We start from the raw sequence: 24,123 nt of genomic DNA on the forward strand, positions 1-24,123 counted from the left end.
GTTTTTATTTATTTCGGTACAGTAAGACACCAGCCGCCCTTTAAGGCTATAACAACTCTAAAAACAGTACTCGTATAATTTCTAATCCCGCTCTTTATTTCCCTGTAGCCTGCCAACTCACCCTTGATTGTTTTTGCCATGACCCTACAATGAGGGGTAATTTGACCTTCTAGCTGCTTTTGAGACGAGGCAGAAAACCAGAACATCAGGCAGAAACCCACGTCGTTGGACACCAAACATCAGCTGATATGAAACCGGTGCGCAGTTAGATCGGACTGGAGCAGAGGACCGAACCTGCTTTTCGAAGTTCTCTCTCAGGTGCGGGTCGAAGAGATGGCCGGAAGTGACGGAGGTAGCCAACGAGAGGTGGAATTGGGTGATTGGAGTTGTATGGAGGAAGGTGAATGGCAGGTTTCTGGGAAACGGGAAAAATAAACGGCTGATTGAGGACTAGTGGTTTATCATCCAGTGAAGAAGGCAATAGGCAGCATTTAAATGAAGGAAGGAAGAGTTTAAGGTTTGGCTGAGCTTTCAATATGGATCTTTTCTAAGGATTTTAAAAAAGTATTTGGAGATATTGTGGGTGCAAAACCTTTAAGAAGTGAGGCACTGTTAGTATTTTGTAAAGATAGTAAGCAATGTGAGAAAGTTTGGGGGTAAAAAGCTGTTGGGAGGAAGGAAAATTACACAAAGCAGTTATATTGAATGACAGTGGCTTTGGGGAGCAATTTCTGGAGTGCCCCGAGATGTATCCCTGGACCAAGTTAAAAATAATTTAATGGGGGGGGGCGGTAAGTTGTAGATGCCAAATGTTTAAATGGGTTTTATGGTGGAGTTAGAACAGGTAGTTTATTGGTGTTGATTAAATTTGATGGGAAAAATTTGCCAGTTAGGGTCAAGTTAGGTGATATGAGTGCAATGGTTTGAGTCTATGTGCTGCCCCCTCAGATGTGTTCACTGCCAGAAGTTTGGTCATGTAGTAGTTGTGTGTAAAGTAAAAGGTGGTGTGATAGATGTGGAGAATATCCCACCCTGCAAAAACTCATTTCAGGGAGGTAGCACCAACACCATTGCCCCCTGCAACCTCATATCCACCCCCCTCCAGTTGACCTCCAAGGGTGTATGAATACAGGATATTTGATTATGAAAGAACACGACAATTTATTTGATCATATATTGAAACTATTTACACACACACTCACACTCCTAGTTCAGTATTTTGTTGGCAGTTTCAATGCCAATAGCTAAATGCTAATGCAAATAGCTTTTCTATTTCTTTTGCAAACTTCGCTTGAACTGTGATGTGGCTTGCTTGGCAGATTTGAGCATTTTGCCAGAAGTCTCAACCTCACAGCAGTCTGTGTCAATGAATTTGTTAACTTTGCAAGACATCAGATTCACAAGTGTTTTGTGAGACAGGTGACTTCTGAATTCTGTCTTAATGTGATGCACCATGCTGAATGCCCTTTTTACATCACAATTAGAATTTGGTTTTGCTAATGAACAAATGACGTCTGTTAAACTCACCTCAATATGTCTTTTACAGTCATTTACCCACCATGGACAATAGAAAAGTCACTGTTGCAAACAGTGCAACGAGCAATACTGTCCTTATTTTTGACCCCTGTTAGGCAGGGGTACACTTTAGTGTAGTCTGGGGTGAAGTACATTTTAAATTTTCTTTTTTTGGAACACTCTGCTGTGGCGCAGCAGGACACTAAACTGAACTGATGGACAATGAAAGAGAGAGAGGTTGACTAAAGCCCACCCACAGGGAAAACTGATAGGTCTACTTAGCACAAAGAGAGACCAATCAGGATGCTCTCTCTTTCATTCTTTCGCTATGTCTGTCGCTCTCTCACTCTCTCTTACAATATCCTGGAAATCGATTTTTTTTGTATCCAACTTGCACACGTCAGGGAGTCGATATCAATCTGCGGCAGACTCCCAGAACTTCCGGGAGAGGTGGATGTCTGTTATGGTAATTGTGGAGAAGGTATAAGGCTAAAATGTAGCAACTGTGGTGGAGAACATAACTGTGCCCTTGCAGGCTGTTCTGTTTATAAGAAAGCTGTAGAAGTACAATGTGTTCAAGTGGAAATGGGCGTATCATATGCAGATGCCCTGAGGAAAGTACAGAAGTCAGGGTCAATATTAACATCCAGAATACAGATAGTTTGAAGGCGATGTGCAAAGTGCATGATTGTATGTCAAAGGATTCTCTAATTGTTGATAAACTAAAGTTTTGTCACTTCCGTGGCAAATGTGGTAAATTGTACAGCACAAACTAAAAGTAGGACAGAAAAATTAAAATTATGTTAAAAGATGCAGAAAACATTTGAAGATAAAAGACTTGCATCTAAAAGTTATTAATGGTGCCTTGCATGGAGGAGAAAATAATTAGACTTCAAAGGAGGGTTGTTAGTGTTTTTTTTCTAATCTTACACTGGAATGCTAAAAGCCTGTTAGCTCATGGTCAAGAATTTAAGACATTTATTGAAGATAAATAAACCTGATGTTGTATACATACAGAAAACCGGCTTGAAATCTCATCTAAGTTTTAAGATACCAGGTTATGTCGATGTAAGAGTGTTGGGGGGAAATGGGCAAGGGAGATGGGGCGACTACCTTTGTCAAAAATGGGAAAACACATCATTTTGGAGATTGGGGCTGTTTATGAGCCAATGGTTGAAATTTTGGAAAAATAGTAAAGTACATCTAATACATTTTTAGAACCCTTGTGAAAAGTGTAATACCTGATATATCAGAAAGTGTGGGTGGAAATGGGAAAAGTAAATTGATATGGTGTGGGAATTTTAATGTTCATAGTACTATGTGGTGTTGTGACATAAACGTGAGTGAGGTGGTGGAAGACTTTCCGGAAGAAAAATGTTTGGTGTGCTTCAGTGATGGTAGGAGTACAAGGATAAATCTGTTTAGCAACACTGTTTCTGCTATAGACCTTATGCTGGTATCTAAGGATATAGCAATTGTGTGCAACTGTCTCTTTATGCTGATGACTAATTACTCTTTCTCTCAAATCTGTCTACATCCTTACCTCCAATGTTTTCACTTCTTGACCAGTTTAGCCAGATCTCTGGCTATAAACTTAATTTACATAAGAGTGAACTTTTCCCAATTAATAAAGAAGCACAAGAATTAACATTTCTTGATCTCCCTTTTAAAGTAGTCCACAATCAATTTACTTATCTTGGAATTACAGTCATAAGGAAGTTTAAAGATCTCTTTCGTGAAAACTTTGCCAATCTTTCATATACTATAAAACAGACTCTGGTACAATGGTCACCTCTATCTATGTCTTTGGTAGGTCGTTTTAATGTTAAAATGTATGTTCTCCCCAAATTTTTATACTTATTTCAATCTATCCCAATTTTTATTCCTAAATCTTTTTTTGACTCCTTAGACTCTATTATTTTGTCATATCTGTGGAAGAATAAGCGCTCTAGAATTAGTAAAATCCATCTCCAAAAACCTAAAAAAGAGGGTGGCATGGTTTTACCTAAATTTCGTTTATATTATTGGGCAGCTAATATACATTGTGCTACCTTTTGGTCTTTTTTCCATGGCCAACCCGAGTGCCCTAATTGGGTGGCAATGGAGTTGAGCTCCACGAAAGAATTATCTATCTCTGCACTTCTTGGCTTTGCACTCCCTAGTAGTCTGTCCAGATTAACAGCTAATCCTCTTGTTAGACACACTTTGCGTATATGGGCTCAGTTTAGGAAATGCTATGGTTTCCATGGTTTTTCCGTTTCCAGCCCTGTCGTACATAATCACCTTTTTCTACCTACTACGTACGATTCAGCATTCCATGTTTGGTTTAGGAAGGGCATTAGGCATTTTGAAGATCTTTTCATTGATAATCACTTCGCTTCTTTTCAGCAGCTCAATCTGCCCAATGCTCATTTTTTTAGATATCTCCAAATTAGACACTTTATTGCTCCTTTAATGCCTAACTTTCCTGAAAAGCCTGCGAAAAATGCTCTGGACTTATTTCTTTCTATTAATCCACTAGGTAAAGGTTTAATATCAATTATTCGAGATAAGTTAGCAGCCTTACGACGGGCCCCTGTGGATAAAATTAAAATGGCATGGGAGCAGGATTTAAATACCTCCTTATCTGATGAGAGTTGGGACTCAATTCTCAAATCGGTTAACTCAACCTCTCTTTGTGCTCGCCACTGTCTTTTACAGTTTAAGATTGTTCATAGAGCCCATATGCCTAAATCTAAACTATCTCGATTCTACCCTAACATTAGTCCGCTCTGTGATAAATGCAAGAGGGGCGAGGCCTCTCTCATTCATATGTACTGGTTCTGTCCTAGCATGGAGAAATTTTGGAAAGATGTCTTCACTACGTTATCGTATATTCTGAATCAGCACCTCGAACCAAACCCCTTAATTGCTTTGTTCGGTTTCTGGGGCGAGACAGATTTACGTCTGAGTCTGACCAAATGCCGAATATTGTCCTTTGCCTCTCTCCTGGCTAGACGCTTGATCCTCCTTAGATGGAGAGATGTTGCCCCGCCCACTCATGCTCAATGGCTTAATGACATTATGGCCTGCTTGGACCTTGAAAAAATCTATTATTCAGTTCTTAATTCGGATTTAAAGTTCCACAAGGTCTGGGGACCTTTTATCAAGTACTTTCATAACCTTCCTCTTGACTAGGGTTTTTTTTTCTTTTTTTCGGTCCCTTGCTTTCAGCTCTCTTTTTTTTCTGGTAGTAGGCATTATTATCCTCTGTTGCTAAGTGTATTCACAGTCTGGGAGTTTGATTGTCCTGATTTATATTCTCTATACTGTGTTGTGGTTGGTCTGGAGTTTTTTTTATTGTGTTGTGGGGCTGGGGGAGGATACTAAGTTGTCTTCAATTTAGGTGCTTTTTTTAAATTCTCTTTCTTTGTATCATATTGTCATTGTATGCTTAATTTTGCACTGTATTAATGTTCCTCATTTTGATTTGGGGTTTCTTTAATTTGTAAAATGTATAAAAAAACTAATTTAAAAAAATTGTGTGCAACTGAGAAATGTATAATGATACAACAGAGGGGTGGGATCATTTCCCCATTATCTGTACAATGGGAATAGATGTGTATCAGAGGAAAGGTTCTCATCCCCAGCTGGAATTTTAAAAAGGCAAATTGGAATGCATTTGATAATTTATATAAAAGTAGATTTGCTGATCATTTAGTTTTGGAGGAAATCGAGTTAAGTAATAACAGCTTATGCTCTGTACTCAAGTCAATAGCTGAGGAATCAATTCCCAGATCATTAAGAGTAATAAAATGAAAGTTGTTCCTGGATTTGAAGGAGTGGAATAAAACTTATAGGAAAGTTGGGCAGTGTTACTCCTATTCATCTTTCATACAATATAAAAGAGCTCAAACTATGGTTAGAAAAGTAGTGAGAAGAGCACTTGGGGGCAGCATAGTAGCATAGTGGTTGGCACAACACTTTACAGTACCAGTGATCTGTGTCCAATTCCCGCAGCTGCCTGTAAGGAGTTTGTATGCTCTTCCCATCACTGTGTCGGTTTCCTCCCACAGTCCGAAAACATACCAATTGATAGGTTAATCGGTCATTGTAAATTGTTCCATGATTAGGCTAACATTAAATCAGGGGATTTGCTTGCAGCACAGCTCAAAGAGCCGCAGGGGCCTAATTTGCTCTGTATCTCAGTAAAGAAATAAAATATGTTGGAGAATGTACTGTGATAGCATTGGAAAGAGATTCAGGTTGGGAAGATTTGTGGTATGATACAGAAAATAGGGAGAGTTAGAAAACTTGATGCGTTACCAGTTTTGTTTGGTGGGGATAAGGTTGCAGTTACTGACTCTGAAAAAGCAGAATTATTAGCAAAAACATATGTCAGTGTGTGTAGTTCAGCCAATTTAACTAAAGAAGAGAGGTTTTGTAGAGAAACAGTTTTGGCAAGCAATCCTCATATTGCCAAGAAAAAAGAATGTTCCAGTTCCTGCTTGGATATCAAATTTACATTGTCTGAACTTAAAAGGGCTAATAATGGTGCTGGTCAGACATCACCTGGGAAAGATTATATTTGTTATAGTAAATTTACTAGGTTATTGGATTGGAAACTTACATTGGATTAGAAATTCTTTAATATGGGTTGAAGGGCAACTTTCTGCAAACTGAAAATTAGTGGCTGTTATCCCTATATTGAAACTTGGTAAGGATCAATCAGGTCCTTCCAGTTATAGACCTCTTTCGCTAACTTCACACGTATGTAAGATAATGGAATGAATGGTTAGAGCAAGGTTTTCTTGTTTTGTGTAAAGTACTGTACACTAATCTGGATTTTGTAAAGGAGGAATGACTGTTAACTTTTCCAAGGAGTATTATATAGACAATGGGACTCCACAGGGGAGTGTGTGTAGCCCATTCCTTTTTAGTACTATGATTAATCCTATTTTCTCAAATGTTGGCTCAGACATTTCCAAATTGTTGCATGGTGCTGATGGTATAGTGTGGATGAGAGGCAGGAATAAAGTGATATAGAAGTACAGCACAGAAACAGGCCCTCAGACCATCTAGTTCATGCCAAAACCATTTAAGCTACTACTCCCAACGACCTGCACATGGACCACAACCCTACATGTCCCTACTATCCATGTACCTATCCGAGCTTCTCTTAAACATTAAAGTAGAGCTCACATGGACCACTTCTACTGGCAGCTTCTTCCACACTCTCTGGACCCTCTGAGTGAAGAAGTTCCCCTTGAACTTCTCACCTATCGCCTTTAAGCCACGACCTCTGGTTGTCGTCCCACCCAAACTCTGGAAAAAGCCTGCTTGCATTTATCCTATCTATACCCCTCATAATTTTGTATACCTCGATTAAAATCTCTTTTCAATTTTCTACAATCTAAAGAATACAGTCCTGACCTGTTCAAAATTTCCTTGTAACTCAGGTCCTTCAGACCCGGCAAAATCCTTGTAAATTTTCTCTGTACTCTTTCAACCTTGTTTGCATCTTCCCTGTAGGTAGGTGACCAAAACTGCACACAATGCTCCAAATTAGGCCTCACCGATATCTTGTACAACTTCAAGATAGCATCCCATCTTCTATACTTAATGCATTGATTTATGAAGGCCAATGTGCCAAAAGCTTTCTTTACAACCCTATCTAAATGAGATGCCACTTTCAATGAATGTACTTGTATTCCCTGATCCCATTGTTCCAACCACACTCCTCAGTGCCCTACTATTCACTGTGTAAGACACAACCTGCTTGGTCCGAAGGAAGGGCAAAACCTTGTACTTGTCTGCATTAAATTCCATCTGCCATTTTCAGCCCATTTTGCCAGCAGATGCAGATCCCTCTGCAAGCCATCATAGCCTTCCTCTACACTACACCCCCCAATCTTGGTATCATCCACAAAGTTGCTGATCCACTTAATCATTGATTATAGATGACAAACAGCAAAGGACCCAGACTAATCCCTGTGGCACACTACTAGTCACAGGCCTCCAATCCAAGTGGCAACCCTCTACTACCACTCACTGGCTTCTCCCCACAATGCCAACGTCAAGTCCATTTCACTAAATCATCCTGAATGCTGAGCGACTAAACCTTCTTGACCAGCCTCCTGTGTGGGACCTCATCAAATACCTTATTAAAGCCCATATAGACCACATCCACTTGCTTGCCTTCATCCACTTTCCTGGTAATTTTCTCAAAAAACTCTACAAGATTGAGTAGACATGACCTACCACGCACAAAGCCATACTGACTATCCTTAATCGGTCCATGTCTATCCAAGTACTCATATGTCTGGTCCTTTGGAATACCTCCCGATAACTTTCGCACTACTGATGTCAGACTCATTGGCCTATAGTTTTCTGGTTTCTATTTAGAACATTTTTTAAACAGTGGAACAGCGCTGGCTGTCCTCCAGTCTTCTGGTACCTCTCCTGTTGCGAAGGTTTCGCAATTTCGGCACTTACTTTCATAAGGTCCAAGGGAACACCTGTCAGGCCCTGGGGATTTATCCACCTCAGTAGCAAACACCTCCTCCTCTATCATTTGCCAGAGTCCATGAGGTTGATGCTACTTTGTCTCACTTTTATAGACTCTGTATCCATCTCTTGAGTAAACACAGGTGCAAGGAATGCATTAAAGATTTTCCCCCATCTGTTTTGTCTCCACATGTGAATTACCATTCTGGTCTTTCAGAGGACGTTTTTGTCCTTAGCAATCCTTTCGCTCTTAACATATCTGTAGATTCCTCTAGGAATCTCCTTCAACTTGTCTGTGAGAGCAACTTCATGCCTTCTTTTAGTCTTTCTAATTACTTAGGTGTTCTCTTGCATTTCTTGTGCTCCATAAGCACCTCATTTGTTCCTAATTGCCTATACCTGTTATGCAAATCCATTTTTCTTTTAACCAGTGCCTTCCTATCTCTTGAAAACCAAGGTTACCTACAGGTTACCATTTCCCTTTATTCTGAACAGCATATACAAGCTTTGTTCTCTCAAAATGTAGTTTTCAAAGGCCTCCCACTTTCCAGGTACACCTTTGCCAGAAAACAGCCTGTTCCAATCCACACGCCAGTTCATTTCTGATACCTTCAAAACTGGCCTTTTTCCAATTTAGGATCTCAACCCGAGAACCAGATCTATCTCTTTATATATTTACATTGAAACTAATTTCATTGTGGTCACTGGATGCAAAGTGGTCCCCTACACAAACTTCTGTCACCTGCAACTCTGGTTTGAACCCCACTATGATATAGTTCGTATAGTTAGGAAGATGCAGGCAGCTACTAATAAAGTAGAGGAATGGGGACATTGGTGTGTGTTTATATTTTCTGTTGCAAGGACTCAACGTTATTTGTTTTTCTAAAAGGAGCATTGCATCCACTATTCAATTCAAGTTATATGATAAATCTCTTAAACAAGTGTCAGTGGTAAAGTTTCCAGGTATGTGGATGGACAACTGGCTAACATGGAAGGTGCATGGATAAAATTCTGGGGAAGAGTACAGAAAGTTTAAACATTCACGTGCTTAGTTGGGTATGATTTAGGTGTGAGTAGCTCACTTAAACAAATGTACATTGCTTTAATCAGATCTGGATGATCATGGATGTGTTGCTTATGGGCCAGCCTCACCAGTGGTCTTAAAGCCCCTAGATAAAGTTCAAGCTCAGGCATTGAGATTTAGGTTTTGGTGCTATTATATCATTCCCCATTTCAGCATTTCTGGTAGAAATAGGTGAAGTACCTTTGCATCTTTGTAAGTTACAGCTAACAGTGGTTTATTGAGTTAATGCAAGAGGCTATAAAGTTGATCATGCAATATTAGATTGTTGGGAGCATTGTATTCATAAGGTCTCCAGCTTTGGGTGGATGGGCAATGAATGGGCACAAAATCTTAATGAGAATTATGATCCATTGTACTCCCTTCTGTCACTCATCCATGGTTTTACCCTTTGAGTGTGGTTGATTTGGGCCTTCAAGAAAAGATCAAGACAAGAAGTGATTGTTCATCAGTGGCACAGGAACTTTAGCAATATACAGTATTATGGAATCTTACATATCTACACCAGATGGTTCGAACGATCCATTAATAGGTTGTTCAGTTGCTTCTGTTTATGTTCCAAACATTCAGGTGACTATTAAGAAAAGATGATCAGAAAATGTGTCAGTATTCACATCTGAGATGTTCTTTTCACTCCTTGTGACACATCGGGCAGTATTCGTTGCCGATTCCTTAGCCTTTGTCTGCTTTTTTGAGGCTGAGTTGCAAGCTTGACACTCAACCATAGAAACATAGAAAATAGGTGCAGGAGTAGGCCATTTGGCCCTTTGAGCCTGCGCCACCATTCAGTATGATCATGGCTGATCATCCAACTCAGAACCCTGTACCTGCTTTGTCTCCATACCCCCGATCCCTTTAGCCACAAGGGCCATATCTAACTTCCTCTTAAATATAACCAATGAACCGGCTTCAACTGTTTCCTGTGGCAGAGAATTCCACAGATTCACCACTCTCTGTGTGAAGAAGTTTTTCCTCATCTCGTTCCTAAAAGGCTTCCCCTTTATCCTTAAACTGTGACCCCTCATTCTCGACTTCCCCAACATCAGAAACAATCTTCCTGCATCTAGCCTGTCCAATCCCTTTAGAATTTTATACGTTTCAATAAGATCCCCCCTCAATCTTCTAAATTCCAGTGAGTATAAGCCTAGTCGATCCAGTCTTTCTTCATATGAAAGACCTGCCATCCCAGGAATCAATCTGGTGAACCTTCTCTGTACTCCCTCTATGGCAAGAATGTCTTTCCTCAGATTAGGGGATCAAAACTGCACACAATATTCTAGGTGCGGTCTCACCAAGGCCTTGTACAACTGCAGTAGAACCTCCCTGCTCCTGTACTCAAATCCTCTTGCTATGAATGCCAACATACCATTTGCCTTTTTCACCGCCTGCTGTACCTGCATGCCCACCTTCAATGACTGGTGTACAATGACACCCAGGTCTCGTTGCATCTCCCCTTTTCCTAATCAGCCACCGTTCAGATAATAATCTGTTTTCCTGTGTTTGCAACCAAAGTGGATAACCTCACATTTATCCACATTAAATTGCATCTGCCATGAATTTGCCCACTCACCTAACCTATCCAAGTCACCCTGCATCCTCTTAGCATCCTCCTCACAGCTAACACCGCCGCCCAGCTTCGTGTCATCCGCAAACTTGGAGATGCCGCATTTAATTCCCTTGTCTAAATCATTAATATATATTGTAAACAACTGGGGTCCCAGCACTGAGCCTTGTGGTACCCCACTAGTCACTGCCTGCCATTCTGAAAAGGTCCCGTTTACTCCCACTCTTTGCTTCCTGTCTGCCAACCAACTCTCTATCCACATCAATACCATACCCCCAATACCGTGTGCACAAATCTCCTGTGTGGGATCTTGTCAAAAGCCTTTTGAAAATCTAAATATACCACATCCACTGGCTCTCCCCAATCCACTCTACTAGTTACATTTTCAAAAAATTCTATAAGATTAGCCAGACATGATTTTCCTTTCACAATTCCATGCTGACTTTGTCCGATGATTTCACCTCTTTCCAAATGTGCTGTTATCACATCTTTGATAACCGACTCTAGCATTTTCCCCACCACCGATATCAGACTAACCTGTCTATAATTCCCCGGTTTCTCTCTCCCTCCTTTTTTAAAAAGTGGGGTTACATTAGCCACCCTCCAATCCTTAGGAACTAATCCAGAATCTAAGGAGTTTTGAAAAAATTTCACTAATGCATCCACTGTTTCTTGGGCTACTTCCTTAAGCTCTCTGGGATGCAGACCATCTGGCCCTGGGGATTTATCTGCCTTTAATCCCTTCAATTTACCTAACACCACTTCCCTACTAACATGTATTTCCCTCAGTTCCTCCATTAGACCCTCGGTCCCTTACTATTTCCAGAAGATTGTTTATGTCCTCCTTAGTGAAGACAGAACCAAAGTAGTTATTCAATTGGTCTGCCATGTCTTTGTTCCCTATGATCAATTCACCTGTTTCTGACTGTAAAGGACCTACATTTGTCTTGACCAATCTTTTTCTTTTCACATATCTATAAAAGCTTTTACAGTCAGTTTTTATGTTCCCTGCCAGCTTTCTCTCATAATCTTTTTTCCCTTTCCTAATTAAGCCCTTTGTCCTCCTCTGCTGGTCTCTGAATTTCTCCCAGTCCTCAGGTGTGCTGCTTTTTTTTTGCTAATTTATATGTTTCTTCTTTGGACTTGATAGTATCCCTAATTTCCCTTGTCAGTCACGGGTGCATTACCTTCCCTGGTTTATTCTTTTGCCAAACTGGGATGAACAATTGTTGTAGTTCATCCATGTGATCTTTAAATGCTTGCCATTGCACGTCCACTGTCAACCCTTTAAGTATCACTTGCCAGTCTATCTTAGCTAATTCACGTCTCATACCTTCAAAGTTACCCTTCTTTAAGTTCAGAACCTTCGTTTCTGAATTAACTATGTCACTCTCCATCTTAATGAAGAATTCCACCATATTATGGTCACTCTTACCCAAGGGGCCTCGCACGACAAAATTGCTAACCAACCCTTCCTTATTGCTCAATACCCAATTTAGAATGGCCTGCTCTCTAGTTGGTTCCTCAACATGTTGGTTCAGAAAACCATCCTGCATACATTCCAAGAAATCCTCTTCCTCAGCTCCCTTACCAATTTGGTTCACCCAATCTATATGTAGATTGAAGTCACCCATTATAACTACTGTTCCTTTATTGCACGCGTTTCTAATTTCCTGTTTAATGCCATCCCCAACCTCACTACTACTGTACACAACTCCCACCAGCGTTTTCTGCCCCTTATTGTTATGCAGCTCTACCCATATTGATTCCACATCCTCCAGGCTAATGTCCTTCTTTTCTATTGAGTTAATCTCCTCTCTAACCAGCAATGCTACCCCACCTCCTTTTCTTTCCTGTCTATCCCTACTGAATATTGAATATCTCTGGATGTTGAGCTCCCATCCTTGGTCACCCTGGAGCCATGTCTCTGTGATCCCAACTATATCATATTCATTAATAACTATCTGCACATTCAATTCATCCACCTTGTTACGAATGCTCCTCGCATTGACACACAAAGCCTTCAGGCTTGTTTTTACAACATTCTTAGCCCTTATACAATTATGTTGAAAAGTGGCCCTTTTTGCATTTTGCCCTGGATTTGCCTGCCTGCCACTTTTACTTTTCACCTTACTACTTTTTGCTTCTACCCTCATTTTACACCCCTCTGTCTCTCTGCACTTCTTCCCATCCCCCTGCCACATTAGTTTAAAGCCTCCTGAACAGCAGTAGCAAACGCTCCCCCTAGGACTTTGTTTCCAGTCCAGCCCAGGTGCAGTCCGTCCTGTTTCTACCAGTCCCACCTCCCCCAGAACTGGTTCCAATGCCCCAGAAACTTGAATCCCTCCCCCTTGCACCATTTTTCAAGCCATGTATTCATCTGAAACATCCTCCTATTTCTACTTTGACTAGTACGTGGCACTGGTAGTAATCCAGAGATTATTACCTTTGTGGTCCTACTTTTTAGTTTATCTCCTAACTCCCTAAATTCACCTTGTAGGACCTCATCCCGTTTTTTACCGATATCATTGGTACCTATGTACACCGCGACCACTGGCTGTTCACCCTCCCATTCCAAAATGTCCTGCAGCCGCTCAGAGACATCCTTGACCCTTGCACCAGGGAGGCAACATACCATCCTGGAGTCTCATTTGTGGCCGCAAAAACGCCTATCTATTCCCTTTACAATCGAATCCCCTTTCACTATAGCTCTCCCACTCCTTTTCCTTCCCTCCTGTGCCGCAGAGCCACCCATGGTGCAATGAACTCGGCTGCTGCTGCCTTCCCCTGATGAGACATCTCCCCCAACAGTATCCAAAACAGTTTATCTGTTTAGGAGGGAGATGACCTCAGGGGACTCCTGCAGTACCTGCCTACTGCTACGCTGTCTAGTGGCCACCCCTTCCCTGTCTGCCTGTGTAACCTTTACCTGCGGTGTGGCCAACTCACTGAACATGCTATTCACAACTTTCTCAGCATCGCGGATGCTCCAGTATGAATCCAATCGCAGCTCCAGACGCTCAATGCGGTCTGCCAGAAGCTGCAGTTGGACACACTTCCTGCACACATAGTCGTCAGGGACACTGGAAGTATCCCTGATTTCCCACATCCTGCAGGATGAACAAACTGCGGGGCCGATCTCAGCTGCCATGACCTACCCAATGCTTGCCTCAACTTTTGAAACTTTCTTCTTTGAAAGGAACTTACCAGGCCTTACCTCACTTGGAGTGAAGCTCGTCCTCAGCCTCTTCTCGTTGAAGCCTCTCGAGTCAAAGCCTCAAATCTCCACTCCTTCACTGGCCCACTCACTCACTGGCCACTTTCCAGAACAGAGGGAAGCCTACCAGCTAGATTCAAACCTGAGATCATTTGCCACAAAGTTTGCTGTTGTTACACCATGGCCCGGCTACACCTGAGAAGGCTGCTATCATTTTAGCCTTGCAATGGGTTGCAGAAGTATGCCCTGATTATGTACTTACGTGCTTTGATTTGTTCTTTGTCTTGACATTTTTTAGAATGGGCATTTCAAATTGTGGGCCAGACGTTCTTCTGGAGATTCGAAGGCTGCAGGCTTTAGGCTTGTGCTTTTCATGTGGGTACCTGCCCATGTTTGGGTTGCAGGAGATGAGGTGGCAGACATTCTTGCCAGGTGATCACTTAAAATTAAGAATATAAATATAGTGGTGCCTTTGCATAAGGGGGAAATGAAAGCCATAATTTAAAAGTTCATTCTATCCCTGTGGCAACAGTGTTGGGATCAGGAAAGGAAAAGACGGCATTTACATAAAATTCAGAGGAAGATGGGAACTCATCTGGAAGAAGGGTGTAAAAGGAGGGAAGATGTTATACTTGCATGTTTACATATTGGACATACTATTGGATATACTTGGAAATAATCTGTATGATACAGTTATTTGTAGATGAAGCACATGTCAAGAAATGATGCATCATGTATTGTTTGAATGTAGTTCCTAAGGTGCAAAGGAAATATCTAATTGCCAAATTGAGATCCTTGGGACAGTTACAATTTAACATGTAAAGTTTGATAAGATTTCACTGCTATTGTAATATATATATAACTGCGTATTTGACTTTCTGAATAGCATTAGGCTTTTTAATATTATTTGAGTTTTTTGGTGGGTGGTGGAATATAGTGGGTACACTTCCTGTATCTTTGCTCCACATTCCATTTCAGTAAGTGACGGTAGTGCACCTTATGTTGGTCTGCCAACTGCCATTAAACTTTACAAGAAGAAGAAGAAACCTCACTGTCAAAGGAGGAGCATGAAACTACCAACAGGCAGCAGCTGAGGGTAGGATCGAACATGGATGCTGAACCGGTGAAACATTATTGTTAACTGCTGAACCACCATGTTATCCATTCTCTCTGTACAAAGGGACACTACTGACTGGTAAAGATCTTATTAGGTTCAGGCTGGTAATCATCTTCTGATATCTATGTGTCTTTAGACTAAAAGGGTGTACATTTGGTTACTGTGAAACTCAATCCCGAGTCTTGGTGCAATTGGGGGACAGTTCGGAGTGTTATGATTTAAGGAATCAAACACCTCAGTTGGGTCCATTAAGGCAAGGACCACTCTTGATTTTGTTTTTGATACTTGTTGGATCTATCTGGCAGTAGAGACCATAGGTCTACTTGGTGTTGAGACAATTGAGCTTTGACCAGCGACCCATTCTGGACAGCAAATGTGTTGGAGGAGGGGATTTCACTCGGGTCTACTGCCGGAGTAGAAAAGCCAGCAGCAGATTGCTGAAATGCAATTGAGCTCTGACCAGTGACCAGTCCTCATTTGGGATTGATTAGCAAGAGCAAATGAAGGTGGGGGCAAGCGCAGTGGCTGTTGTCTGAGTGGACAGGGTCAGAGTGGTGACCTTCAGGCTTTTAGCTCTTCGAGGTTTCAGTGAATAGCGGCTTTAGTTTGAGAAAGCAAAGGAAAGAAAAGTTAAGTTGTTTTTCCCCCTTCTTTATATCTGCTGCGTTAGGACAGTAGGGATGCCAGGCAAGATAGTTGAATGCTGCTCTTGCAGGATGTGGGAAGGCAGGGAGAACTGCGAGAAGTGCATCCAGCTGCAGCTTCCAACAATTCACGTTAAGGAGTTGGAGCTGGAACTGGATGAACTCCAGGAGACTAAAGGGGTGAAAAGTGGGACCTAGAGAAAGGCAGTTACACTCAAGGTGGAGGACCCAGGAAACTGGGTGAAAAGTCTGGAAGGGGAAAGGGTTAAGGAGTGTGCTGAGTACCCCTGTGGCCATCCAAATCAACAACAGGTATATTGCTTTGGATACTGTTTGGGGGGGAGGGGGCATTGACCCAATAGAGGAGACTCACAGGGTCTCTGGCACGGAGTCTGGCTTTGTTAGTTAGAAGGAAAATGGGGAGAGGAGGCATACTGTACTGATAGGGGATTCATAACTTAGGGGGACGGACAGGAGGTTCTGTGGGTGAGAATGAGATTCCCAGATGGTATGTTGCCCACCAGGTGCCAGGGTCTGGAACATCTCAGATGGAGTCCTCAGCATTCTTAAGTGGTTGGGAGAACAGCCAGAGGTCGTGGTCCAGGTAGGTACCGATGACATGGGTAGGACGAGTGATGAGGTTAGGGAGTTCGGTGCTAAACTGAAGACCTCTGGGTTTGTGATCTCTGGGTTTTTCTCCATGCCACGTGCTAATGAGGCCAGAACTAGGAAGATTGTACAGTTTATTACGTGGCTAAGGAGTTGTTATAGGAGAGAAGCCATAAGATCTTTGTATCATTGGGCTCTCTTCCAGGGAAGGTAGGACCTATACAGAAGGAACCATTTGCACTTGAACTGGAGAGGGACTAATATCGTAGTGGGAAGGTTTGTTAATGCTGCATGGCGGGGTTTAAACTGGAGTTGCAGGGCAGTGGAAACCATAGTGCCAGAACAGTTAGAGGAGAGGTTGTAGAAGCAGAAGTTGGTGAGACTTCAGACAAAGTCAGGAATCAAAAGGTTGAGCATGGTGCGACTTGTGCACTGAACTGCGTGTGGAAGACGTATTGTAGGAAAGGCACATGAGCTCAGGGCATGGATCAACGCCTGGAATTATTACATTGCAGCCATTACTGAGATTTGGTTGCAGGAGGAGCAGGACTGGCAGTTCAGTATTCCGGGGGTTCCGTTGTTTTATATGTGACCGAGCAGGAGGGGTTGAAGGAGGAGGGGAGGCGTTGCTAGTCAGTGGGGGGGGGGGGGGAAATGAAGCTTAACTATTGAGGCATTATGGATGGAACTGAGAAATAAGAAAGGTTTGTAATATAGCCCAGTGGTCGCTGGTACCGGGCCGCAAAGCATGTGCTACCGGGCTGCGAGGAAACAATATGATTTGGCGATATGAAACGATACGAGTCAGCTGCACCTTTCCTCATTCTCTGCCACGCCCACTGTTGAATTTGAATACACACGAGGTCATTACTCACGCAAGGTCATCAGTCAGTCATCAACCTACAACTACTCGATGAGTAAAATAAATGTCGCTTGAGAGTTTCTTTGGAAGAGGTGGTAGGGGACATAATCCAAGCCCCCTGTGTGTGATATGTGGAGACAGGCTGTCTAATGAGGCAATGAAGCCCTCAAAACTGCTTCGGCACCTGGAGTCCAAGCACCCAGCACTTAAAGACAAACCTGTTGAGTTTTCTGAGTGGGAAAAGCGTGAGCAAGCGGGACAGAAGAAAGCGCTGAGAGCCACCACCTCCACAAATGCTGATGTTCTGACAACACGTACTTGGTGGCTAGCCGTACTGCTAAAGGCTAAGAAGCCTTTCACTGTTGGTGAAGAACTGATTCTGTCTGCTGCCAAGGACATGTGCTGTGCACTGTTGGGAGAAGCTGCAGCTAACAAGATGGCACAGGTTTCTCTTTCAGCTACCACAGTTTCAAGCAGAATCGAAGATGTAGCGGAGGACATCGAAGCACAGCTGTTGGAACGGCTCAGTGAGTCACCATGGTATGTTACCCAGGTCAACGAGTCTACCGATGTCGACAACATGGCAATACTGCTGGTTTATGTGCGATATATATCTTTCAAGACGATGTGCATGAGGATATGTTGTGCGCACTGCTGCTGCCAACTAACACAACTGGGCTAGAACTATTCAAGTCTTTGAATGACAACATATCAAGCAAACTGGACTGGTCATTCTGTGTTGGAATATGCACAGACGGGGCTGCAGCTTTGACTGGACGTCTGTCTGGTTTCACTACCCGAGTCAGAGGTTGCTCCTGAATGCCAGTCTACACACTGCGTCATACACAGGGAAATGCTGAATAGCCAAAACATGTCATCTGATCTTAACAGCACATTGAGTGACATTGTTGAAGGTATCAACCACATCAAAGCAAAAACCCTTTACTCATGTCTGTTTGAGCAGCTTTGTGAGGAAATGGATGCAGAGCACAAACACCTTCTCTTACACATTGAGGTCAGGTGGCTATCAAGGGGGAGAGCCCTGGCCAGGGATTTTGAGTTAAGAGAGCCACTACAGAGATTTCTTTCAGGAAAAAAGTCACCACTGGCAGCATACTTCAGTGACGAGGAGTGGATAGCAAAACACGCTTATCTGTGTGACATCTTCAACCTGCTCAATGAACTCAATTTGTCACTTCAGGGGAGAATGTCAACTGTCTTCAAGTTGGCAGATCAAGTGTCTGCTTTCAAACCCAAACTGGAACTGAGGGGACGGCGAGTGGACAGGGGCATATATGACATGTTCCCGACATTAGCTGGGATTTTGGGAGAGACTGAGACTGCACCGTCCTTCTCACAGCTGGTGCGCGATCACCCATCTTCGCTGTCGACAGAATTCGAGCGTTACTTCCCAACCGCAAATGACCCAAGATGTGCAAAGGAATGGGTCTGTGACCCATTTGTGAATGTCCCCGGTGAATCATCTGTGTCTTGCAAATGACAGTGGGCTGAAAAGTATGTTTGACATAACATCTCTGCCACATTCTGGATCAAAGTCAAGGCTGAATATAGATAGCCACTAAAGCACTGAAAACATTATAGCCCCATGATAATGGGGATATATTACAATCCAGCCAATAGACATAGGGATTTGGAGGAACAAATTTCCAAGGAGATAGTAGACTGTTGCAAGAAGCATAAGATCGTTATAATAGTTGATTTTAACTTTCCACATATTGACTGGGAATCCCATACTGTAAAAGGACTAGATTGTGTGTGTTGCTTGGATTTACAGCATCTGCAGATTTTCTCTTGTTTGTAGATGGGATAGAGTTTGACAAATGTTTTCAGGAAAGTTTCCTTCAAGTATATAGAAGTCCCAGAGAGAGTATGCAAGCTGGATCTGTTTTGGGGAATGAGACAGGGCAGGTGATATAAGCTTGTGTAGGGGAACATTTTGCATCCAGTGACCACAATGCCATTAGTTTCAAAGTAAATATGCAAAAAGATAGGTCTGATCCATAGATTGAGATTTTAAATTGAAGAAAGGTCAGCATTGATGGTATCAGAAATGATCTGGCAAGTCTAGATTGGAACAGGCTGCTTTCTGGCAAAGGTGTACTTGGAAAGTGGGAGGCCTTCAAAAAAACTAAACTTTGCGAGTACAAAGCTTGTATGTGCCTGTTGGAATACGAGGTAAAGGTAACAAGTGAGGGAAACCTTGGTTTTTAAGAGATATTGAGGTTCTGGTTAGGAGGTAAAAGGAAGTGCATAGCAGGTAAAGGCAAGTAGGAATAAATGAGATGCTTGTGGAGTACAAGAAATGCAAGAGAACGCTTGAGAAAGAAATCAGGAAGACTAAAAGAAGGCATGAAGTTGTTCTAGCAGACAAGGGGAAGGAGAATCCTATATGATTCTACTGGTATGTTAAAGAGCAAAAGGATTGCAAGGGACAAAATTGGTCCCTGGAAGACCAGAATGGTAATTTGTGCGTGGAGCCAAAACAGATGGGGGAGATCTTAAATGTATTCCTTGCATCTGTATTTATTTGGGAGGCGGTTACTTAATTAATAATAATAATAATTAATTGAAATGGCAACACTGGTAGATGGGATCGTAAAAAAACCTTTTGGCATATTGGCCTTCAAAAATCAGGTATTGAGTACAGAAGGTGGGATATTATGTTGAAGTTGTATAAGACCTAATTTGGAGTATTGTGTGCAGATTTGGTCACCTACCTATAGGAAAGATGTAAACAAGGTTGAAAGAGTACAGATAAAATTTACAAGGATATTACAAGGTTTAGAGGACCTGAGATATAAAGAAAGATTGAATACATTAGGACTGTATTCTTTAGAATGTAAAGGATTGAGAGGAGACTTTATAGAGTTCTGCAGAATTATGAGGGCAATAGATAGGGTCAACACAAGCAGGCTTTTTCTGTTGAGCTTGGGTGGGACTATATCCAGAGGTCATGACATAAGGGTGAAAGGTGAGAAGTTTAAGGGGAACATGAGGGGAAACTTATACACTCAGAGGGTCCTGGAATGAGCTGCCAGCACAAGTGACACGTGAGCTTGATTTCAACATTTAAAATATGTTTGGATAGGTAAATAGTTAGTCGGGATATGGAGGGCTGTGGTCCAGGTGCTGGTTAATGGCTGTTGGCAGTTTGTTTCTGGCATGGACTAGATGGGCCAAAGGGCCTGTTTTTGTGCTGTACTTCTTGGTGAGTCTCTGGCTCTATGGTGACAGTCTGATTTTTCCTTTCCAGAAGAAAGTGCATCTTCTGCTGACCTCCTTCCCTTGTCCCTCCCTGGCAAGACAAGTTTTGCTGAAGGCAGCAATGTCAATCGTAGATTCCGAGACCATAATCACGGTTATTTGTGTTGTCAATGAGGTTTCTAACAATCCAGGTTCCAGAGTTTAGTTTTTTTCATGTTTTAAATGTAGTGATAATGATCCTTTCCAGTGTAATCTTCTTTCACCTTTGCAGCCATTAGAAACACCTTCTCTGCCATTGAGGTCTTTTTGAATCTTTCTTTGTCTGGAGCTTCTTTCTTCTACTTGAAAGTCTCACCAGGATTATATGCTTCACATGGTGTTGCTCTTCAAGTCATTATGACATGCAATGCTCGCCATCTCATCGAGATGTTAATCCTTGGAGAGGAGACATGTCATTGGACCTTGCTGATGTATTCATGCAGTTAGGTTTTCGAAAGCTCTCCCAATTTAGAAACATTATATTCTGTGCAGTAACTTTGGTCGTGCATTTGAGCCTCAACTGTATACACAAGTTTATAATGACCCTCAGTGTCATTGAAGACCTACATAACCAATTTGCTGCGAGTTCCTGCAGGGATTTTCAAATAAATTACTTTATCCACTTCGATTTCAGAAAAGTACCGATATTGGGAATTCTCAGCATTATTATCAAAGGTCCAAAAAGTTTTGGACCTTTAAGTGTTTTGCATTTTTTGTACACCATCTTTTGGGAAAAGCAATGAGAAACAAGGGTACTACATAAAGAAGGCAGCTGACTCAATTACCTGTATATTGTTCATTAGTTGTTTATAACTTATTTGCTGTTTCTACTTTAATGAAATAAGGTCTTGAATCAAGTTTTATCCTATAACGCAAGGTTTTAATTTCTTGATCCATTTTGTGGTTTCTAAGCAAGGATTTTATTTTAACAGTTGATGCTAATTGGGATTACTCATCTTATCTTAAGCAGTTTCCATATCAAACATTCAAAATCACCTTCATGGCCTCCACATATCCCATTTAAACAGTGTGTAGCTGTCAAAAACTTTCTTCCATATCTTCACAGTCTGACTTCCTTAGTGTATCCTCTCTGTCCATATTACTTCATCCCTGTGCCTTTAGCAATTTCAGTTCTATATGCCAGAATTTACTTAGAAGCTCCTTGCAGCCTTGAAACTTACTTATATATTTATGTTGCCACTGCTCAGTCCGTCCTTCTCTCCAATTAAAGATGCATGTGCAAGTTAATTTCATTAAATAGTTAAGTAATGAAAATCTTCTTACTTGTACCTTTTTGTTTGATTCCACATTTCTTGTGTTACAGCAATGAATACACTTCAGAATCAGAATCAGGTTTATTATCACTGGCATGTGTCATGAAATTTGTTAGCTTAGCAGCAGCAGTTCAATGCAATACAGGCAGTCCCCGGGCTACGTACGAGTTCCGTTCCTGAGTCCGTCTTTAAGTTGGATTTGTACGTAAGTTGGAACAGGTACATCCGGTATTATTTAACGTCAGTTAATCAAACGTTTGTCTTAGTATATAGTATATATTTTATCTTTCTATGCATATAAAACACTTAAGAAACGTATGTATTTCAATAATTAAACCACTGAGTTGCTTAGTAATTATTTTTGCTTTCATCAGTGCAGGGCCTTTCACATGCTCCATTATTCTCACTTTATCCGTTATCCTTTAAAATTGTTCCGATCGTTGACCAACTGTAGCCTAACGCGTTTCTAATGGCCGATGGCATTTCACCTCTTTCCAAATGCTTTATTATTTCCACTTTATTTTCAATCACGATCGCTTCCCATCAATGGAACAGAAACACTGCAGGTGGTGGGTCCTGACCTGCACCGGCTCCTGAGGTCCGCTGGGTCCTAAGACAGCGCTAAATTCCCCGGGTCCTAAACTGCACCGCACTGTGACAGGTTAAACGGGACAAGTGGGAGCTGTGCTGGGTTTGGGTATTTGATCCTCCACAATATTCCACGTGGGAATTTAAACTGGAGGTGGCAGTGTTTTTTTTTCCCAGAAGGTTGAGTTACGAGCTCAACATCAAACCGGCATGGATGGTGTGGGAGTCACTGGATCAACATCAACCTGGCACAGGAGTGCTCTGTCATTAAATCGAACTCGGGAACCTCCTTTCTTTAGCCTGGTGCTGATCTGACTGCACCACCAGCCGACTGGAACCGGGGAGCGGGATCAGGGTGAATCTTACTAAGAAAAATTTAAGCCAAATACAAAGTTAAACACTCAACACAGTGTCAACAGCAACGACTTAAAATGGCGGATGGCATCATAATCATAAGTACAAGTTGTCCGTAAGTCGGACGTTTGTGACTCGGGGACTACCTGTGCGTAATATAGAAGAAAGAAAAAAAAGAATGATAAGTCAATCAATTACAGTATACATATATTGAATAGATTAAAAAATCACGCAAAAAACAGAAATAATAGATATTAAAAAAGTGAGTTAGTGTTCAAGAATTCAATGTTCATTTAGGAATCGGACAGCAGAGGGGAAGAAGTTGTTCCTGAATTGTTGAGTATGTGCTTCAGGCTTCTGTACTTCCTACCTGATGGTAACAGTGAGAAAAGGGCATGACCTGGGTGCTGGAGGTCCTTAATAATGGACGCTGCATTTCTGAGACACCACTTTTTGAAGATTTTTGGGTACTTTGTAGGCTAGTACCCAAGCTGGAGCTGACTAAATTTTCAACCCTCTGCAAATTCTGTTCCTGTGCAGTAGCGCCCCCCCCCCCCCCCCATAATAGACAGTGACACAGCCTGTCAGAATGTTCTCCACGGTACATCTATCGGAGTTTTTGAGTGTATTTGATGACATACAAAATCTGTTCAAACTCCTAATAAAGTCTAGCGCTGTCTTGCCTTCTTTATAACTATATCGATATGTTGGGACTAGGCTAGATCCTCAGAGATCTTGACACCCAGGAACTTGAGGCTGCTCACTCTCTCCACTTCTGATCCCTCTATGAGGATTGGTATGTGTTCCTACATCTTGCCCTTCCTGAAGTCCATAATTGTCTCTTTCATCTTACTAACATTTGAGTGCCAGCTAGTTGCTGAGACACCACTCCACTGGTTAGCATAACTCGCTCCTGTACGCCCTCTCATCACCATCTGAGATTCTACCAACAATGGCTGTTTCATCAGCAAATTTCTAGATGGTATTTGAGCTATGCCTAGCCACACAGTCATGGTACAGAGTAGAGCAGTGGGCTAACCTCACACCACTGAGGTGCACCTGTGTTGATTGTCAGCGAGGAGATGTTATTACCAATCTGCACAGATTGCGGTATTGTGGTTAGAAAGTAGAGGATCCAATTGCAGAGGGAGGTACAGAGGCCCAGGCTCTGTAACTTCTGAATTCAGGATAGTGGGAATGATGGCATTAAATGCTGAGCTGTAGTCAATGAACAGCATCCTGACGTAGGAGTTTGTGTTGTTCAGGTGGTCTAAAGCAGTGTGGAGAGTCACTGAGATTGCACTGCTGTTGCTCTATTGTGGTGATAGGCAAATTGCTATAGGTCTAGGTCCTTGCTGAGGCAGGAGTCATGACCAACTTCTCAAAGCATTTCATCACTGTAGACTTAATCGTATCCATTGAGAGTACTGCTGCTACTCGAGTCGCACTTAGGTGCCCCAGAAGACGAAAGAGCTGATTGTGGACTTCAGGAAGGGTAAGATGAAGGAACTCTTGCCAATCCTCATAGAGGGATCAGAAGTGCAGAGA

The 24,123-nt window shown here is 42.0% G+C and overlaps 1 long non-coding RNA gene across 4 annotated transcripts in view; it reads left to right on the top strand.

Annotated features, from left to right (window-relative positions):
* LOC132395454 (uncharacterized) overlaps positions 1-24,123 on the top strand; it is a 42,172-nt gene that overhangs the window by 393 nt on the left and 17,656 nt on the right. The window contains exon 2 of one of the 4 annotated variants that reach the window (XR_009512611.1): positions 109-352. The exons of 1 other annotated variant lie outside the window; for it this stretch is intronic. This is a non-coding gene — a long non-coding RNA (uncharacterized LOC132395454). Of the gene's footprint in view, positions 1-108; positions 353-373; positions 518-24,123 lie in introns of those variants that run through there. 2 more of the 4 variants (XR_009512614.1, XR_009512612.1) reach the window with 2 other exon arrangements.

The sequence above is a fragment of the Hypanus sabinus genome, chromosome 6 (assembly GCF_030144855.1).
Source record: "Hypanus sabinus isolate sHypSab1 chromosome 6, sHypSab1.hap1, whole genome shotgun sequence".
NCBI classification, from domain to species: Eukaryota; Metazoa; Chordata; class Chondrichthyes; order Myliobatiformes; family Dasyatidae; genus Hypanus; species Hypanus sabinus.